Source organism: Pristiophorus japonicus, chromosome 14 (genome assembly GCF_044704955.1).
Source record: "Pristiophorus japonicus isolate sPriJap1 chromosome 14, sPriJap1.hap1, whole genome shotgun sequence".
Lineage (NCBI taxonomy): Eukaryota > Metazoa > Chordata > Chondrichthyes > Pristiophoridae > Pristiophorus > Pristiophorus japonicus.
In genome coordinates this window covers 101,592,645-101,611,880 of record NC_091990.1, presented here as the reverse complement: position 1 = coordinate 101,611,880, position 19,236 = coordinate 101,592,645, and the positions used below count along the sequence as shown (strand labels likewise).

The 19,236-nt window shown below is 47.1% G+C and overlaps 1 protein-coding gene across 1 annotated transcript in view; it reads left to right on the top strand.

The window, feature by feature from the left end:
• The window catches only part of LOC139280004 (immunoglobulin superfamily member 22-like), a 134,324-nt gene that overhangs the window by 13,007 nt on the left and 102,081 nt on the right, over nucleotides 1–19,236 (top strand). The window lies entirely within an intron of this gene.

The following is a 19,236-nucleotide window of genomic DNA, read 5'->3' as shown; positions in this document are numbered from 1 at the left end:
AGGTTCCTCTGAACATCAATATTTCCCAATCTCTCACCATTTACAAAATACTCTGCTTTTCTATTTTTCCTATCAAAGTGGATAACTTCACAATTCTCCACATTATATTCCATTTGCCATATTTTTACCCACTCACTTAGCCTGTCTATATCCCCTTGAAGCCTCTTTGCATCCTCCTCACAACTTACAAAACTAGGTGGGAATGTATCATCAGCAAACTTAGACATATTACATCTGGTCCCCTCATCCAAATTATTGATATATATTGTGAATAGCTGAGGCCCAAGCACCAATCCTTGCGGTACCCCACTAGTTACAGCCTGCCAACCTCAAAATGACCCGTTTATTCCTAGTCTCTGTTTTCTGTCCGTTAACCAATCCTCAATCCATGCTAGTATATTACCCCCATGAGCCTTAATTTTGTTTAATAACCTCTTATGTTGCATTTTATCAAATGCCTTCTGAAAATCCAAATACACCACATCCACTAGTTCCCCATTATCTATTCTGCTAGTTACAACCTCATTTGTCAAACATGATTTCCCTTTCATAAATCCGTGTTGACTCTGCCCAATCTTATTATTTTCTAAGTGTCCTGTTATCATGTCCTTAATAATAGATTCTGGCATTTTCCCTGCTACTGATGTCATGACATTTTAATGATCAATGTACCTGAACCCCCAAGTCTCTTTGGACATCAACTGTTTAGCTTTTTATCATTTAGAAAGTAACCTGTTCCATTCGTTTTAGGTACAAAGCGGATGACCTCACATTGAAATTTATTTGCCACAATATTGCCTATTCACTTAATCTATCAATATCCCTTTGTAATTTTATGCTTTCATCTACAATGCTGTCTATCTTTATGTCATCAGCAAATTTGGATATATGACTTCCTTGGCCATCATCTAAGTAAAATAAATAGTGAATAGTTGAGACTTCAACACAGATCCCTGTTGGACACCACTAGTAACATCCTGCCAGTTTGAGTACCTACTCATTATCCCTACTCTCTGCCTCTTGCCGCTCAGCCAGTTTCCTAACCAGGTCAATAATTTGTCCTCATTTCTTTGGGCTTCCTTAGATAACAGTCTCTGATGTGGGACTTGATCAAATGCCTTCTGGAAGTCCATATAAATAACTACCGCAGACATTCCCCTGTCCGCTACTTTAGCCACTTCTTCACAAAATTCAATCAGGTTTGTCAGGTATGACCTACCTTTCACAAATCCATGCTGGCTATCTGATCAACTGAATATTTTCAATGTGTCCAGTTACCCAATCCTTAATTATAGGTTTAGAAATTGCGTAGCGCCCCGTTTGGGCCGATAACTTTTGCGGGAGGGCAAATGTATTGCTGGTCGTTAACCAATTCCAGCGGATACGAACTTCCGGTTTAGCGCTCCAGGAGGGAAGAGGAGCACTATATCAAGTCCTAGCACATCCCTTAGAGTGCGAAGCGACACAAGAGGGACGGTAGTGGCAAAGCGCTGCACAACGTCCCATGCAGCGCTGCCAGAATCACAGTCTCCTTTCCTCCGTTAAAGGGGAGGGCCAATGTTGAGGGCGTTGCATGGTAACGATTCAACTGGTCGGCGACAGCCCCTGCGATCCGCGATGATTGGCCCCAAGCATCCTAACAGAGTGTAGAGCTGATCAATCGCAGCATTGCAAGAATTGAAAAACCATCAGAGAGGATTTTTCTTGGCCTACCTGATCACCAATGTCTTTAATTATTGCTCCACAAGCAGCTGGCCGACCTCACACCGGCTCCTGCAGCTGCCGTTATTGACACCCGGCAATGCTGCAAGGTGTCATGTATCCAACATGGTTACTGCTTGTACTATTACAAGGTGTTCCACCAGAGGGCACTGCAGTGGGAGAATTGTAGGTTACCTGTACAGGTGTGCCAGGCCTAGTATAAAAGGCAGGCCACCATGTGTGATCCTCAGGAGTTACATTAAATGGACCAAGGTCACTACAGTTCAAGTGCAACACATTGTCTCGTAGAGTTATTATCAGAGCATCTGAAGACACAACACAGGGGACGGAAGCGAATTTAGGATCCAGGTCGGTAACGGGTCACTGCCATCATGATGATGTCACGCTCTCTGGGGGCAGGAGATTGAGGCGTTAAGGTTTATTGCCAGCGCTAACCTGCAAGGGAAGTTTGCGGGTGTCGGTACTTTCACTGCGCCCATCCGGGAGGCGTTAAGGAGGCCAATTTCTCCCCTATAGACTAGCAATTTACTAACAGATGTTAGGCTCACTGGTCTATAATTCCCTGGTTTCTCTTTCACCATTCTTGGAGGGACTTTTTAAAATTTATTCGTTGTGGGCATCGCTGGCAAGGCCTTGAGGAAGTGTAGTGAGCCACCTTCTTGAACTGCTGCAGTCCATGTGGTGATACTACTTTGTAGCAGTTTAGTACAACTGAGTGGCGTGCTCTGCCATTTCAGAGGGCAGTTAAGAGTCAACCACATTGCTGTGGGTCTGAAGTCACATATAGGCCCGACCTTGTAAGAATGACATATTTCCTTTCCTAAAGGACATTCGTGTTTTTACAACAATCCGGTAGTTTCATGGTCACCATTACTGACATGCGCAATTTTCCAATCTAAAGGGATGATTCGGGAATTTGGAGAACTTTGGAAGATTGTAGTTGGGGCATCTGCAATGTGCTCTCCTACTTCCTTTAAAACTCTGGAATAGAAGCCATCTGGACCTGGGGATAGGTCACTGTTTAGTGCCATTATTTTCTTCATTATTGTTATTTTACTTAAGTTAATTTTATTGAGTCCCTGTCCCGATTCAATAGGAGTTTCTTTGGGATTTCTAGCATGCTATCCTCTTCTACTATAAATACTGATGCAAAGTAATTATTCAACAAGTCTGTCGTTTCCTCATTGTCATTGACAATATCACCACTTTCAGTTTTTAAGGGGCCAACATTGCTCCTGCCTCACCCTCTTTTTCCAAATGTAACTAAAAATTCTTTGTATTGATTTTGATATCTCTTGCAAGTTTCTTTTCATACTCCCTTTTTGTAGTTCTTCCTATCTATTTTGTGACTCTTTGTATCTATCCCATTCACCAGGATCTGTGCATTTTTGGATGCCCTTTCCATTAGTTTTATGCTGTCCCTTACATCTTTAGTTGTCCATGGCTATTTTGGGAGGCAATTAGAGCTCTTGCCCCTCAGGGGTATGAACTGGTTCTGTGTCACATTAAAATATTTTTAAACATCTCCCACTGATTTTCTGTACTTTTACCCATTAACAGATTTGCCCAGTTTACTGTGGACATTCTCTACTCATCCTGCTGAAGTCTAAAATCTCACAGCTACCTAACAGAAAACAGAGAGTCAGGCTAAATGGATCACTTGCACTGTAACTAGTGGGGTACCACAGGGATCAATATTGGGGCTTCAACTATTTACAATCTATATTATTGACTTGGATGAAGTGACCAAATGTAATGTAGCCAAATTTGCTGATGATACAAACATAGATGGTAAAGCAAGTTGTGAAGAGGACACAAATAATCTGCAACGGGATATAGATAAGCAAACATTGGCTTATAATGTGGGAAAATGTGAGGTTATCCACTTTGGTAGGAAGAATAGAAAAGCAAAATATTATTTAAATGGAGAGAGCTTACAAAATGCTGCAGTAAAGAGCGATCTGGGGGTCCTTGTACATGAAACACAAAAAAGATAGCATGCTGGAACAGCAAGTAATTAGGAAGGCAAATAGAATGTTGGCCTTTATTGCAAGGGGGATGGAGTATAAAAGTAGGGAAGTCCTACAACTGTTCAGGGTGTTGGTAAGTTTGGTGGCCAAAATTCACCGGAAACGGGGCACACCTACCGTTTTTAATGAGTTCTGGCCACCGTGATGGATGCGGCAGCCTATCTTGCAAAATTCAGCTCTTTTGTCGTTTTGAGAGCGGGGCGAAAGTCAGTCATAATGGGGACGGAAATGGGGGCGGGAACGGAGTGACCGTCACTAGCGGGACTGAAGTGGAAGCGTGACGGATTCTCCTCCACAGTCAGTCATCAGCACCGGGCTGGTGACGTCATCACGCTGGCGCGTCACAACATCTCTCCCCTTCAGTTAAAGGGAAGAGCTGCTGGGAGCTCTGCATCTTTTTAAGTTAGGTCCACTGGGCCACCGGGGAGGGTTTCAGCCAGGCCAACAGCCTGGCACCCATGAGGGGGTGCCAGGCTGCCTGCTGACTGCCTGGCTGAACCCGGGGGCATAATTGTTGGGCCAACCTGGCAGGCCGCATGACAAAAAAAATAAGATGGCAGCCGCACCGTCATTTTACACTGTGCAGCGACAGAAAAAGCTGTCGGCACCGGCCAGCGGCGGGTCTGCTCCCACAGGGCAATTTCGGAGACGGGTTCCCCACAGACGGTAAGAGGTCGGCACGTGCACGCCGCAGCAGGAAAACGAGTGGGACGATGCCGGACATCACTCTACACCTTAGCAAGGTCAATTTCAAAAATGGCGACCCCTCTGCGGAGAGTTGGCGGCCATTCCGCACCGCCGCCACTTTTCAGCAGTCAGAGGCCTTATTAAAAAGGGCAATTTCGGTATCCTTCGGGATATACTTTCATTGGAGGCAGTTCAGAAAAGGTTCGCGCGGTTGATTCCCGAGATGAAGGAGTGGTCATATGAAGAAAGGTTGAGCAGGCTGGGCCTATACTCATTGGAGATAAGATCGAGAGGTGATCTTTTTGAAACGTTTAAGATTCTGAGGGGGCTTGACAGGGTAGATGCAGAGAGGATGCTTCCCCTCTTGCGGGAATCTTGAACTGGGATGAATGGTTTCACAATAAGGGATCGTCCATTTAAAATGGAAATGAGGAAGAATCATTTCTCAGAGGGTTGTAAATCTTTGGAATTCTCTAACCCAGAGAGCTGTGGAGGCTGGGTCATTGAATATATTTAAAGGTGAAGGTAGACATATTTTTGAAGGGAATCAAGGGTTATGGGAAGAGGGCAGAGAAGTGGAGTTGAGGCCAAGATCAGATCAGCCGTGATCTTAATTGTTGTGTATCTGTAAAGCATGCACTCGAATGTTCCGCCACCAGGGAGCTTACCCACTGAAGTCCCAAGGGATCCAGCATCCCTTGGGAGCACTGTATATAACCTGGCCCCGAAGGACTGCTCCGGACTCTGGAGTATCTTATTAAAGACTGAGGTCACTGTTACTTTAACCTCCCTGTGTGCAGCCTCATCTGTGTTAGGAACACAATAACTGCCAATGAGAATACGAATCCAACGCAAAGATGCAGCAAACTGTGGGCATCCTGGAGAAGTTCTCGGAGGGTGAGGACTGGGTAGCCTATGTCGAACGGCTAGACCAGTACTTTATCGCCAACGATCTGGACGGAGAAGGAAGCGCTGCAAAAAGAAGAGGGGTCCTCCTTACAGTCGGCGGGGCACCGACCTACAGCCTCATGAAGGCTCCGATGAAACCCACAGATAAGTCCGATAAGGAGCTGTGTACACTGGTTCGGGAGCATCTTAACCCGAGGGAGAGCATGCTGATGGCGAGGTATCGGTTCTACACGTGCCAGCGATCTGAAGGTCAGGAAGTGGCGAGCTACATCGCCGAGCTAAGGCGACTTGCAGGACAATGTGAGTTTGATGGCTACCTGGAGCAAATGCTCAGAGACTTTTTTGTACTGGGCATTGGCCACGAGACCATCCTGCGAAAAACTTTTGACTGTAGAGACATCGATCCTCAGTAAGGCCATTGCGATAGCACAGGCGTTTATGTCCACCAATGATAACACCAAACAAATCTCTCAGCACACAAGTGCTAGCAATGTTCATAAATTAACTGGAACTGTGTTTGCGAGCAGAAATATACAGGGCAGAACCCACGAGTCTGCAACTGCCAACAGGCCTCAGGTGACCCAGATGATTCAGAGTCCCCAACAAAGGATGAATGCAAGGCAATTCACACCTTGTTTCCGTTGTGGAGGCTTCCATTCAATCTATTCATGCCGCTTCAAAGGGTACGTTTGCAAGAGCTGTGGAACAATGGGGCACCTCCAACGAGCTTGCATACGAGCGTCAAGCTCTGCAAACCCTGCTAACCACCACGTGGCAGAGGAAGATCGATCCATGGTGGATTCAAGCAATTTCGAGCCTCAGAGAGAGGAGGCAGATGCTGAAGTACATGGGGTGCACACATTTGACGAAATGTCCACCTATAATGCTAAACGTAAAATTGAATGGCTTACCCGTAGCCATGGAACTGGACACTAACGCTAGCCAATCCATCATGAGTAAAAAGATGTTTGAGAGACCGTGGTGCAACAAGGCATTCAGACCAGCCCTGAGCCCCATCCACACGAAACTGAGAACGTACACCAAGGAGCTTATCACTGTCCAGGGCAGCGCCATGGTCGAGGTCACCTACGAGGGCACGGTGCACGAACTGCCACTCTGGATTGTCCTGGGCGATGGCCGCATACTGCTTGGAAAGAGCTGGCTGGGCAAAATCCGCTGGAACTGGGATGACATCCGAGCGCTATCACATATCGATGAGGCCTCATGTACCCAGGTTCTTCACAAATTTCCTTTCCTTTTTGAGCCAGGCATTGGGAACTTTTCCGGGCCAAAGGTGTGGATCCACTTGGTCCCTGAGGCACGACCCATTCACCACAAGGCACAAGTGGTACCTCACATGATGAGGGAGAGAGTGGAAATCGAGCTGGGCAGGCTGCAACGCGAGGGCATCATCTCCCCAGTGGAATTCAGAGAGTGGGCCAGCCCGATTGTTCCAGTGCTCAAAAGTGATGGCACGGCAGGATTTGCGGCGATTATAAAGTAACCATTAATCGTTTCTCGCTACAGGACAAATACCCGCTACCTAAGGCAGACGACCTATTTGCGACGCTGGCAGGAGGCAAGACGTTCACCAAGCTCGACCTAACTTCGGCCTACATGACGCAGGAGCTGGAGGAGTCTTCGAAGGGCCTCACCTGCATCAACACACATAAGGGACTGTTCATCTACAATGATCTTCCAGAGAAACATGGAGAGCCTACTCAAGTCGGTACCACACACGGTGGTCTTTCAGGACGACATATTGGTCACGGGTCGGGACACCGCCGAGCACCTACAAAACCTGGAGGAGGTCCTCCAGCGACTGGATCGTGTAGGGCTGCGGCTGAAGAGGTCGAAATGCGTCTTCATGGCAACAGAAGTGGAGTTTTTGGGGAGAAAGATTCGGCCCACAGACACCAAGACAGAGGCTATCAGGAACGCGCCCAGGCCACAGAACGTCACGGAGCTCCGGTCGTTTCTGGGACTCCTCAACTATTTTGGTAACTTCGTACTGGGGTTAAGCACCCTTTTAGAGCCCCTACATGTGTTATTGCGCAAAGGTGAGAACTGGGTATGGGGAAAAAACAAGTAATTGCTTTTGAGAAAGCCAGAAACATTTTATGCTCCAACAAGCTGCTTGTATTGTATAACCCGTGTAAAAGACTTGTGCTAGCATGTGACACGTCGTCATACGGAGTCGGTGTGTATTACAACAAGCTAACGTTGCGAGGAAGTTGCAACCTGTTGCCTATGCTTCCAGGAGCTTGTCTAAGGTCGAGAGGGCCTACAGCATGATTGAGAAAGAGGCATTAGCGTGTGTGTGTTCAGGGTAAAGAAAATGCATCAGTACCTGTTTTGCCTCAAATTTGAGCTCGAAACCGATCACAAGCCCCTCACATCCCTGTTCGCTGAAAACAAGGGGATAAATACTAATGCCTCAGCCTGCATACAAAGGTGGGCACTCGCGCTATCAGCGTATAACTATACCATCCGCCACAGGCCAGGCACCGAGAACTGAGCAGATGCTCTCAGTCGGCTACCATTGCCCACCACAGGGTGGAAATGGCGCAGCCTACAAACTTGTTGATGGTGGCGCAGCCCGCAGACTTGTTGATGGTCATGGAAGCGTTTGAAAATGATAACTCACCTGTCACGACCCGTCAGATTAGGACTTGGGCCAGCCAAGATCCTCTGCTATCCCTAGTAAAAAACAATGTACTGCATGGGAGCTGGGCCAGCATCCCCGTTGAAATGCAAGAGCCAATCAAGCCGTTCCAGCGGCGAAAGGATGAGCTGTCCATTCAGGCAGACTGCCTGTTGTGAGGTAACCACGTAGAGCTACCCAAAAAGGGCAGGGAGACGTTCATCTCGGATCTCCACAGCACACACCCGGGTATCGTAATGATGAAAGCGATAGCCAGATTCCACGTGTGGTGGCCCGGTATCGATTCTGACTTTGAGTCCTGTATATGGCAATGCAGCCGATGTGCTCAGTTGAGCAACGCGCCCAGAGAGGCACCACTAAGTTTGTGGTCCTGGCCCTCCAGACCATGGTCGAGGATCCATGTCGATTATGCGGGCCCGTTTCTCGGTAAAATGTTCCTGGTGGTGGTGGATGCTTTTTCAAAATGGATTGAATGTGAAATAATGTCGGGAAGCACCGCCACCGCCACCATTGAAAGCCTGAGGGCCATGTTTGCCACCCACGGCCTGCCTGACATACTGGTCAGTGACAACGGGCCATGTTTCACCAGTGCCGAATTTAAAGAATTCATGACTCGCCTGACCACGGCAGTCGGCGAGAGGCAGGAGCAGCATGCATTGGAGAGACCTATAAAGGCCCAGCGGGTGTTACTGAGGCGGCGGCAGTTGGCGAGAGGCGGGAGCAGCGTGTGTTGGAGAGGCTTGCTTGTACAGCTCCAGCTGCGAGAAAGTGCAAAAAAGTAGAAAGAAATCAAAAGGTGATGTCACAGCCAAAGAGGTAAGTGATTGGTGAGTAGCTTTTCTTTTTCTTTTTTATATCAGTAAGTAACCTGTTAACATTGTTGTCATCAAATTAAGTGTATTTAAGGGTTAAGTCATGGCAGGAGAGCTCGGTCACGTGATATGCTCCTCCTGTACCATGTGGTAACTCGGGGACGCTTCCGGTGTCCCTGACGACTACATGTGCGGGAAGTGTATCCGCCTCCAGTTCCTGACGGACCGTGTTGCGTTATTGGAGCTGAGGGTGGATTCACTCTGGAGCATCCACGATGCTGAGAATGACGTGAGTAGCATATGTAGCGCATTGGTCTTACCGCAGGTGAAGGGTCCACATCCAGCTGGGGAATGGAAGACCAGCAGGAAGAGCAATGCAAGGAAGGTAGTACAGGGATCCCCTGCGGTCATCCCCCTGCAACACTGCTTTGAGTACTGTTGAGGGGGATGACTCATCAGGGGAGGGCAGCAGCAGCCAGGTTCATGGCACCGTGGCTGGCTCTGTTGCACAGCAGGGCAGGAAAAAGAGTGGGAGAGCGATAGTGATAGGGGATTCAATTGTAAGAGGAATAGATAGGCGTTTCTGCGGCCGCAACCGAGACTCCAGGATGGCATGTTGCCTCCCTGGTGCAAGGGTCAAGGATGTCTTGGAGCAGGTGCAGGACATTCTGAAAAGGGAGGGAGAACAGCCAGTTGTCATGGTGCACATTGTACCAATGATATAGGTAAAAAAAGGGATGAGTCCTACGAGATGAATTTAAGGAGCTAGGAGCTAAATTAAAAAGTAGGACCTCAAAAGTAGTAATCTCAGGATTGCTACCAGTGCCACGTGCTTGTCAGAGTAGGAATCGCAGGATAGCGCAGATGAATACGTGGCTTGAGCAGTGGTGCAGCAGGGAAGGATTCAAATTCCTGGGGCATTGGAACCAGTTCTGGGGGAGGTGGGACCAGTACAAACTGGACGGTCTGCACCTTGGCAGGACTGAAACCAATGTCCGAGGGGGAGTGTTTGCTCGTGCTGTTGGGGAGGAGTTAAACTAATATGGCAGGGGATGGGAACCAATGCAGGGAGACAGAGGGAAACAAAATGGAGACAGAAGCAAAAGACAGAAAGGAGATGAGTAAAAGTGGAGAGCAGAAAAACCCAAGGCAAAAAACAAAAAGGGCCACTATACAGCAAAATTCTAAAGGGTCAAAGTGTAATAAAAAGGCAAGCATGAAAGCTCGGTGCCTCAATGCGAGGAGTATTCGGAACCCAGGAGAGGGCTCTGAGCTAGTTAGAGTGGGTGAGAGCGCAGATGAACAGGACCCCAAGAAAGAATGCAAAAGGCAGGAGGCAACACAGCAGAGTAGCACTGGGGTAAGTATAAACCACAAGGTGATAGGAAGGGACAATATGTATGAATATAAAGGGGCTGCAGGAGGGGTCAAAACTAAAAATCATGGTTTAAAAACTAGTATTAAAGCACTCTACCTAAACGCACGCAGCATTCGAAATAAAGTAAATGAGTTGTCGTCACAAATCATTGCAAATGGGTATGATTTGGTGGCAATTACAGAAACGTGGTTCCAGGGTGGCCAAGACTGGAAATTAAACATACAGGGGTATCTGACAATTCGGAAGGATAGACAAGAAGGGAAACGATGTGGGGTAGCTCTGTTAATAAAGGATGATATCAGGGCAGTTGTGAGATGATATTGGCCCGAATGAACAAAATGTTGAATCATTGTGGGTGGAGATTAGAGATAGTAAGGGAAAATAAATCACTGGTGGGTGTAGTGTATAGACCCCCAAATAATAACTTCACGGTGGGGCAGACAATAATTAAGGGAATAATGGAGGCATGTGAAAAAGGAATGGCAGTAATCATGGGGTATTTTAATCTACATATCGATTGGTCAAGTCAAATCGCACGGGGTAGCCTGGAGGAGGAATTCATAGAATGCATACGGGATTGTTTCTTAGAACAGTATGTTACAGAACCTACAAGGGAGCAAACTATCTTAGATCTGGTCCTGTGTAATGAGACAGGAATAATAAACGGTCTCCTAATAAAAGATCCTCTGAGAATGAGTGATCACAGTATGGTTGAATTTGTAATACAGATTGAGGGTGAGGAAGTAGTGTCTCAAACGAGCGTACTATGCTTAAACAAAGGGGACTACAGTGGGATGAGGGCAGAGTTAGCTAAAGTAGACTGGGAACACAGACTAAACGGTGGCACAATTGAGGAACAGTGGAGGACTTTTAAGGAGCTCTTTCATAGTGCTCAACAAAAATATATTCCAGTGAAAAAGAAGGGCGGTAAGAGAAGGGATAACCAGCCGTGGATAACCAAGGAAATAAAGGAGAGTATCAAATTAAAAACCAATGCGTATAAGGTGGCAAAGGTTAGTGGGAAACTAGAAGATTGGGAAAATTTTAAACGACAGCAAAGAATGACTAAGAAAGCAATAAAGAAGGGAAAGATAGATTACGAAAGTAAACTTGTGCAAAACATAAAAACAGATAATAAAAGCTTTTACAGATGTATAAAACGGAAAAGAGTGACTAAAGTAAATGTTGGTCCCTTAGAAGATGAGAAGGGGGATTTAATAATGAGAAATGTGGAAATGGCTGAGACCTTAAACAATTATTTTGCTTCGGTCTTCACAGTGGAAGACACAGAAACCATGCCAGAAATTGCTGGTCACGGGAATGTGGGAAGGGAGGACCTTGAGACAATCACTATCACTAGGTGGGTAGTGCTGGACAGGCTAATGGGACTGAAGGTAGACAAGTCCCCTGGTCCTGATGAAATGCATCCCAGGGTATTAAAAGAGATGGCGGAAGTTATAGCAGATGCATTCGTTATAATCTACCAAAATTCTCTGGACTCTGGGGAGGTACCAGAGTATTGGAAAGCAGCTAATGTAATGCCTCTGTTTAAAAAAGGGGGCAGACAAAAGGCAGGTAACTATAGGCCGGTTAGTTTAACATCTGTAGTGCGGAAAATGTTTGAAGCTATCATTAAGGAAGAAATAGCGGGACATCTAGATAGGAATAGTGCAATCAAGCAGATGCAACATGGATTCATGAAGGGGAAATCATGTTTAACTAATTTACTGGAATTCTTTGAGGATATAACAGTGGATCGAGGTGTACTGATGGATGTGGTGTATTTAGATTTCCGAAAGGCATTCGATAAGGTGCCACACAAAAGGTTACTGCAGAAGATAAAGGTACGCGGAGTAAGAGGAAATGTATTAGCATGGATCGAGAATTGGCTGGCTAACAGAAAGCAGAGAGTCGGGATAAATGGGTCCTTTTCGGGTTGGAAATCGGTGGTTAGTGGTGTGCCACAGGGATCGGTGCTGGGACCACAACTGTTTACAATATACATCGATGACCTGGAAGAGGGGACAGAGTGTAGTGTAACAAAATTTGAAGATGACACAAAGATTAGTGGGAAAGCGCGTTGTGTAGCGGATACAGAGAGGCTACAAAGAGATTTAGATAGGTTAAGCGAATGGACTAAGGTTTGGCAGATGGAATACAATGTCGGAAAATGTGAGGTCATCCACCTTGGTGGAAAAAAAACAGTAAAAGGGAATATTATTTGAATGGGGAGAAATTACAACATGCTGCGGTGCAGAGGGACCTAGGGGTCCTTGTGCATGAATCCCAAAAAGTTAGTTTGCAGGTGCAGCAGGTAATCAGGAAGGCGAATGGAATGTTGGCCTTCATTGCGAGAGGGATGGAGTACAAAAACAGGGAGGTCCTGCTGCAACTGTACAGGGTATTGGTAAGGCCGCACCTGGAGTACTGCATGCAGTTTTGGTCACCTTACTTAAGGAAGGATATACTAGCCTTGGAGGGGGTACAGCGACGATTCAATCGGCTGATTATGGAGATGAGGGAGTTACCTTATGATGATAGATTGAGTAGACTGGGTCTTTACTCGTTGGAGTTCAGAAGGATAAGGGGTGATCTTATGGAAACATTTAAAATCATGAAAGGGATAGACAAGATAGAGGCAGAGAGGTTGTTTCCACTGGTCGGGGAGACTAGAACTAGGGGGCACAGCCTCAAAATACGGGGGAGCCAAGTTGAGAAGGAATTTCTTCTCCCAGAGGGTTGTGAATCTGTGGAATTCTCTGCCCAAGTTGAGGCTAGCTCATTGAATGTATTCAAATCACAGATAGATAGATTTTTAACCAATAAGGGAATTAAGGGTTATGGGGAGCGGGCGGGTAAGTGGAGCTGAGTCCACGGCCAGATCAGCCATGATCTTTTTGAATGGCGGAGCAGGCTCGAGGGGCTAGATGGCCTACTCCTGTTCCTAATTCTTATGTTCTTATGTTCTATGACATACTGGTCAGTGACAACGGGCCATGTTTTACCAGTGCCGAATTTAAAGAATTCATGACCCGTAATGGGATCAAACATGTCACCTCGGCCCCGTTTAAACCAGCCTCCAATGGGCAGGCAGAGCAGGCAGTACAAACCATTAAACAGAGCCTTAAACGAGTCACAGAAGGCTCACTCCAAACCCGCCTGTCCTAAGTACTGCTCAGCTACCGCACGAGACCCCATTCGCTCACAGGGGTGCCCCCGGCTGAGCTACTCATGAAAAGGACACTTACAACCAAACTCTCACTGTTTCACCCCAACCTGCATGATCAGGTAGAGAGCAGGCAGCAGCAACAAAATGTAAACGATGGTCGCGCCACTGTGTCACGGGAAATTGATATGAATGACCCTGTGTATGTGCTAAACTATGGACATGGTCCTAAGTGGATCACGGGCACGGTGAAAGCTAAAGAAGGGAATAGGGCGTTTGTAGTCATACTAGACAATGGACAAATTTGCAGAAAGCACCTGGATCAAACGAGGCTGCGGTTCACAGACTGCCCTGAACAACAGCAGACACCACCTTTTTCGAGCCCACAACAAAGGATCAACGACACCATGCCGGACCAGGAAATCGAACCTATCACGCCCAACAGCCCAGCAAGGCCAGGCTCACGTAACCGCCCTGCAGGGCCAACAACACGCTAGCCCAGCGAGGGCACAGCCAACACACCAGAACAGACATTTGTACCGAGGCGGTCCACCAGGGAAAGAAAGGCTCCCGACCGCCTCACCTTGTAAATAGTTTTCACTTTGGCTTTGAGGTGGGGACGATGTTGTGTATCTATAAAGCTTGCACTCCCATGTTCCGCCACCAGGGAGTTCACCCCCTGAAGTCCCAAGGGATCCCAGCATCCCTTGGGAGCGCTGTATATAAGCCGGCCACTAAGTTCTGTTCTGGACTCTGGAGTGTCTTATTAAAGACTGAGGTCACTGTTATTTTAACCTCCCTGTGTGCAGCCTCATCTGTGTTAGGAACACAATATTATTGAATGGTGGAGCTGGCTCGAGAAGCCAGATGGCCTACTCCTGCTCCTATTTGTTCTGTTTTTATCGATCATGTTGTGATCGCTATTGAATAAATTTTCACGCAGTTCGGCTGTTAACTAAATCTGGCTCATTACTGAATTGCCTCCTTATTGCCTCTTGGATATATTGTCGAAAACTATCCCGGACACACAAGAAATTCACTACCTTTCTGACAGGTGCTTGTCTGATTTTCCCAATCTATATGCAAGTTAAAATTCCGATTAAAACCACTCTGTCTTTGTTACACGCTTGTCTAATCTCTGCATTTATACAATCTACAATTTTAAAGCTGCTACCAGGGAGCCTATACACAACTCCCAATCTAGTTTTAGATTCTTTCCTACTTCTTACTTCAACCCATGAGGTCTCCACTGGCTGCTTAGCTGTTTAAAACCTCTCATCATTGAAGTGATTTCATCCTTAATCACTAAGGCTACTTCTCCTATAACATGGTATATATTAGGGCTAGACTTTCCACTTCGATCGCAAGAGCCCAAAAAATGGGCGATGTTCCAGCCTTAGCAATGTTTCAGCCTTCAGGATCACTGGAAGATCGCCATTTTTTAGATCGCTACTTTTGGCTTTTTTTGGGGGGGCGGGAGGGGGGGGCGGGGTGGCGACAGCCCAGCAATAGCTCAGTGATGTGAAATGGGCCTCAGCGATGTGGAAGGCAAGGCTTCCCTAGCAACAGCCTTCTGCGCCTGCGTTTTTTTTTTAAACAAGTTTTTCCGCGATTCGGGAGGTCGGGTCATCCACGCATGCGCAGAAGGTAAGGGGAGAGAGTGGGAGAGAGAAAGAAAAGCATCGGAGAAGAGAAAAAGAGTGTAGATAGTTAGCAATATGCTTTTTTTGTTATTTGTTATGTCTGGCCACGAGTCTGACAGTGGGCAGGGGGTGGAGGGGACGAAGAGGGCAAAGCCTTTTTCCGATGAGGCGAATGAGGCTCTAGTTTGTGATGTCCATAGCCGGTGGGGCCAATTAACCCGAGGTGGGCATGGGAAACCTCCACCCTGGGCATACCGGAAGATTTGGGACGAGATCACTGACGTGGTCTCGTCGGCATCGCACAAGGCGAGGGGATCGGACCAGTGCTGCATGTGCTGGAACAGCCTGGTTGCATCAACAAGAGTAAGTATTAAATATATTTTACATTGTAATGATCCACATAATATGTAAATCTCCTTGATTGAAATTAAGCTGGTTATTCTTGCATATGATCACTACTAAGATCTGGGCAGGTCTTGGAACATGAGCCCTTTTTAAATCTAAATTTGGCACCATCTCCTTTTGGATTACATTGGTGGTGACCTTTACCAAGACTCTGTCAGTCTCTCCGGCTGCTGTCACTTACACAGTGAGCCAGCCTGGACTGGGACACTTTCGAACAATAGCTCCTGTCATTCCTGAGCGGTCCTGATTACCTCCCCACCCCCCCTGGCGGTCCTCATGGAGATTGTATTGAGGTGTTGTGTCCAGCACTAGATCCTAAGCACGACCTTATGAAATATTTTATCAGATTGTAGAGGTTATAACCATGCATCAATTGTGGATACAAACCGTATGATCATACAACATTGGAACCTGTTGTCTTTCCATGATAATACCTTAGCTCATGCCATGCTCTTGTCATGTTTGCAGAGGAAGATGTCTAACAACCGAAATGAGCAGAGGCGCACCGGAGGAGGTCCTGCTCAGCTGCAGCAGCTCACCGACCTGGAGGAACGTGCGGCAGCACTAGTGGCAACCCACAGTTGCTCGGCCACCACCCGTGGTGTTGTACAACCCTCCCTTGAGTCATGTGAGTAATGTGTAAAGTAATATAACGTCATTTCATTGTAATATACGAATGAGGTCATGGTACGCATGCAGCTTCTGTGCTACTCTCAGGTTAACAACACAAGAAATAGGAGCAGGAGCAGGCCATGTGATAAGATAATTGCTGATCTGATGTAGGGCTCAGCTCCACTTCCCTGTCCACTCCTCATAAACCTTCACTCCCGTATCATTCTGTCTATCTCTGACTGATCCAGCCTCCACAACTCTGGGGCAGTGAATTCCACATAGATGTACTACCATATGATGCATTAATATGTAACGTCTCTCGGTCACATTTATTGTAGTAGTGCTGCTCCTCATACATATGCCAGTGTAGCACAAGAATCATATGTATCCTTCTGTTCTAATAAGCTCAATTGTGTTTTGCAGGTCCCACAACGCCTATGGCGCAAAGCGAGGGCACACCTGCACCTTTATCCACAATAATTGCAGGTCATCATCACCACAGGTGGAGAGGAGGAAAAGGAGGAGGAGACCACATCACCAGCTGAGGGAATTATGGAGACGGAGAAGGATGACCCTTGCATCCGTCTGGACCTAGTACTTGCGGCCACTTATGTGTCATCATCTTTGACAGAAGTAGTAGTGGGACCAAGCGGCTTGCAGCCGGCGACGCCAAGGCGTATAATAGTGCCCACGCCGACCTCACGGAGGTCGAGTCAGCGAGGTCAGCACACGTCTCCGCTAGCAGATCACATTGAGGGCTTGACCAGCCTGTGCACAGAGTGTGTCACGATAAGTCGCGACCTCTTCCAGGCATTTGGTGTTTACACGGGAACATGTCCCGGATGTCTGCTCGCATATCAGAGGATATGCAGCAGATGATCCGGGAGATGAGTGAGCAGACCGCCGCCATCCATGCCTTGCAGCAGGAGAGACTGGTGGGAGATGGCACTGCACCCCAAGGTGCCATCCCACCAACCGCCAGCACAGATGAGAGTAAGGAGGAAGAACCTCCGTCACTTCGACCCCCCCCCCCCCCCCCAGCAGGAAGTTTTGCAGTCGTCCGCCTCGTCTTGCTGCCCGGGCATTCAACCGGGGGGGAGGGGAGGTGGCGGTGGTGGTAAGAGGACCTGGAGAGAAACGTGGCCAAGCAAGAATGAAACGTAATGCAACTGTTGTCTGTCTATCTGCAACTGTAACTGTCACCAATGTAAGTTTGTGCAAAGTGTTCATTTATGAGCTGCTGAAGCAAGAGTTTTGCAGCTGTGTAACTCCCACGGGGTTTTTCCCAGTCTTGCGTGGGGGGCATAAGGGCATGGGTTCATCGCCAGGCTGATTTTCCTCCCTGAGGTCCTCATCAACCTCCTCCTCCTCCTCGTTTGCCTCTTCCGCCTCCACTCTTTCCTGAGGTGGACCGGCAGCCCCATCTGGCAATTGTCCTAACATAGCTCGGTTATGCAACATGCAGGACTCCACAATAAACTCAACAACCTGGTCAGGGTGATATTGTAGGCTGCCTCCAGAGAGGTCCAGGCATCTGAAGTGCTGCTTCAGCATTCCAGTTGTCTTTATCGATATTGTGTGATTGTGTGTAGCTATATGGCTTTCGTTGTAATGCTTCTGTCTGGGGATTATGGGGGGGGGGCAGCGCGGGGGGTGGTCATGAGCCAGCTGGCAAGGCCATATCCTTTATCCCCCAGTATACAACCATGACTTGTGGCTGACTGTTAAACAGGTCAGAGACAGTGCTCACATTGGATGTGCGCATCATGGATGCTGCCTGGAAAACTAGCATTTACTGCCATGATTATTTAGTTGTGGTCGACAATGAGCTGCACATTCAGGGAGTGGAATCCTTTTTGGATACAAAACACCTCCACATCCTGTAAAAGGGCTCTCAGGGTGATGTGTGTACAGTCTATTGCTCCTTGTACCTTGGGGAAAGTTTGCTATTCTCGAGAAACCCAAAGCCCTCTTGGTCTGTGCCTCCCTGGTCATAGGGAAGCTTATAAAGTCCATCCTGTGTGCGTAAAGGACTTCAGTCACCTGTCGCATGGAGCAATGTGTGGCGTGCTGAGATATACCACAGATGCCGCCAGCTGAAGCCTGAAAGGAGCCCAATGCGTAGAAGGATAGTGCCGCAGTAACCTTTACCTCAATAGGCAATGCGGTTCTGTTGGTGCCGGTAGGCTGCAGATCGCCCTTGATGAACTGGCATCTCTCAGTAATGACCTCCTTTCGGAAGCACAGCCTCCTCATGTGAGCATTTACAAATAATGGTAGAGAAGTTACAGACCCCATCAGTATTGCTATAAATGCCCTTTGTCCTCAATAAATATAAATGTGAGCAGGTCAGTAAATAAGGCTCTTAAATAACTCACAAATTACAATTATCCTGATAAGCCCCTTCTTTAAGCAGCCTCACACTTCCTCCGATGTTCGAAATGGTGTCCGTAGTGCCGAATCCTGTGATCTTCTTGGCGAGCGATCGGCCTGGCGATGTGTCAAAAGTTGCGGTGGGGGATGTAAAATTTTCGTGCCGAACATTGGGCCGGCGATCTTTGGGCGATGTCCCGGCCCAACTTTCCACGTTTCAGGTAAAATGGGCGATACCCTGCCTATCTGGGTGATAGCCCAGCGATCTTCAATGGAAAGTCCAGCCTTAATCTCCAGTCCTGATTGTCTTGCAACCATGTTTCAGGAGTGAGTTACATAGAGTGCTAAATACCACACAGACTGCATAAGAGTGAGTTACACAGTGTTCAATAAGTAGGACTTAGTTACACATAAAATAATATAGATAAAAGATCCCATGGGAATATTCTAGGAAGAGCAGGGGCGTTCTCCTGGTGACCTGGGTAACATTTATCCCTGAAAAGTCCAAAATAGATCAGGGAAAATATGGAAAGTAGAGAAAGAAAGGAAAGAATTTGAAAAGAATATATATATTCACATTGAATGAACATCTCAAAGTACTCCATGACAAATTAATTATTTTTTAAGTGTTGCAAACACAGCAACCAATCTGAAAAAAGCAAAATCCTAGAAATGGCAATGAGGCAAATCAAAAGGTAAATCTATTTTTGTGGTGCTGGTTGAGGGATAAATGTTGACTAGGACACCGAGAGAACTCTCCTGCTCTTTGAATATTGCAGTGGGGTCTTTTATGTCCAGCTGAACAGGCAGATAGGTCCTTGGTTAATGTTTCAT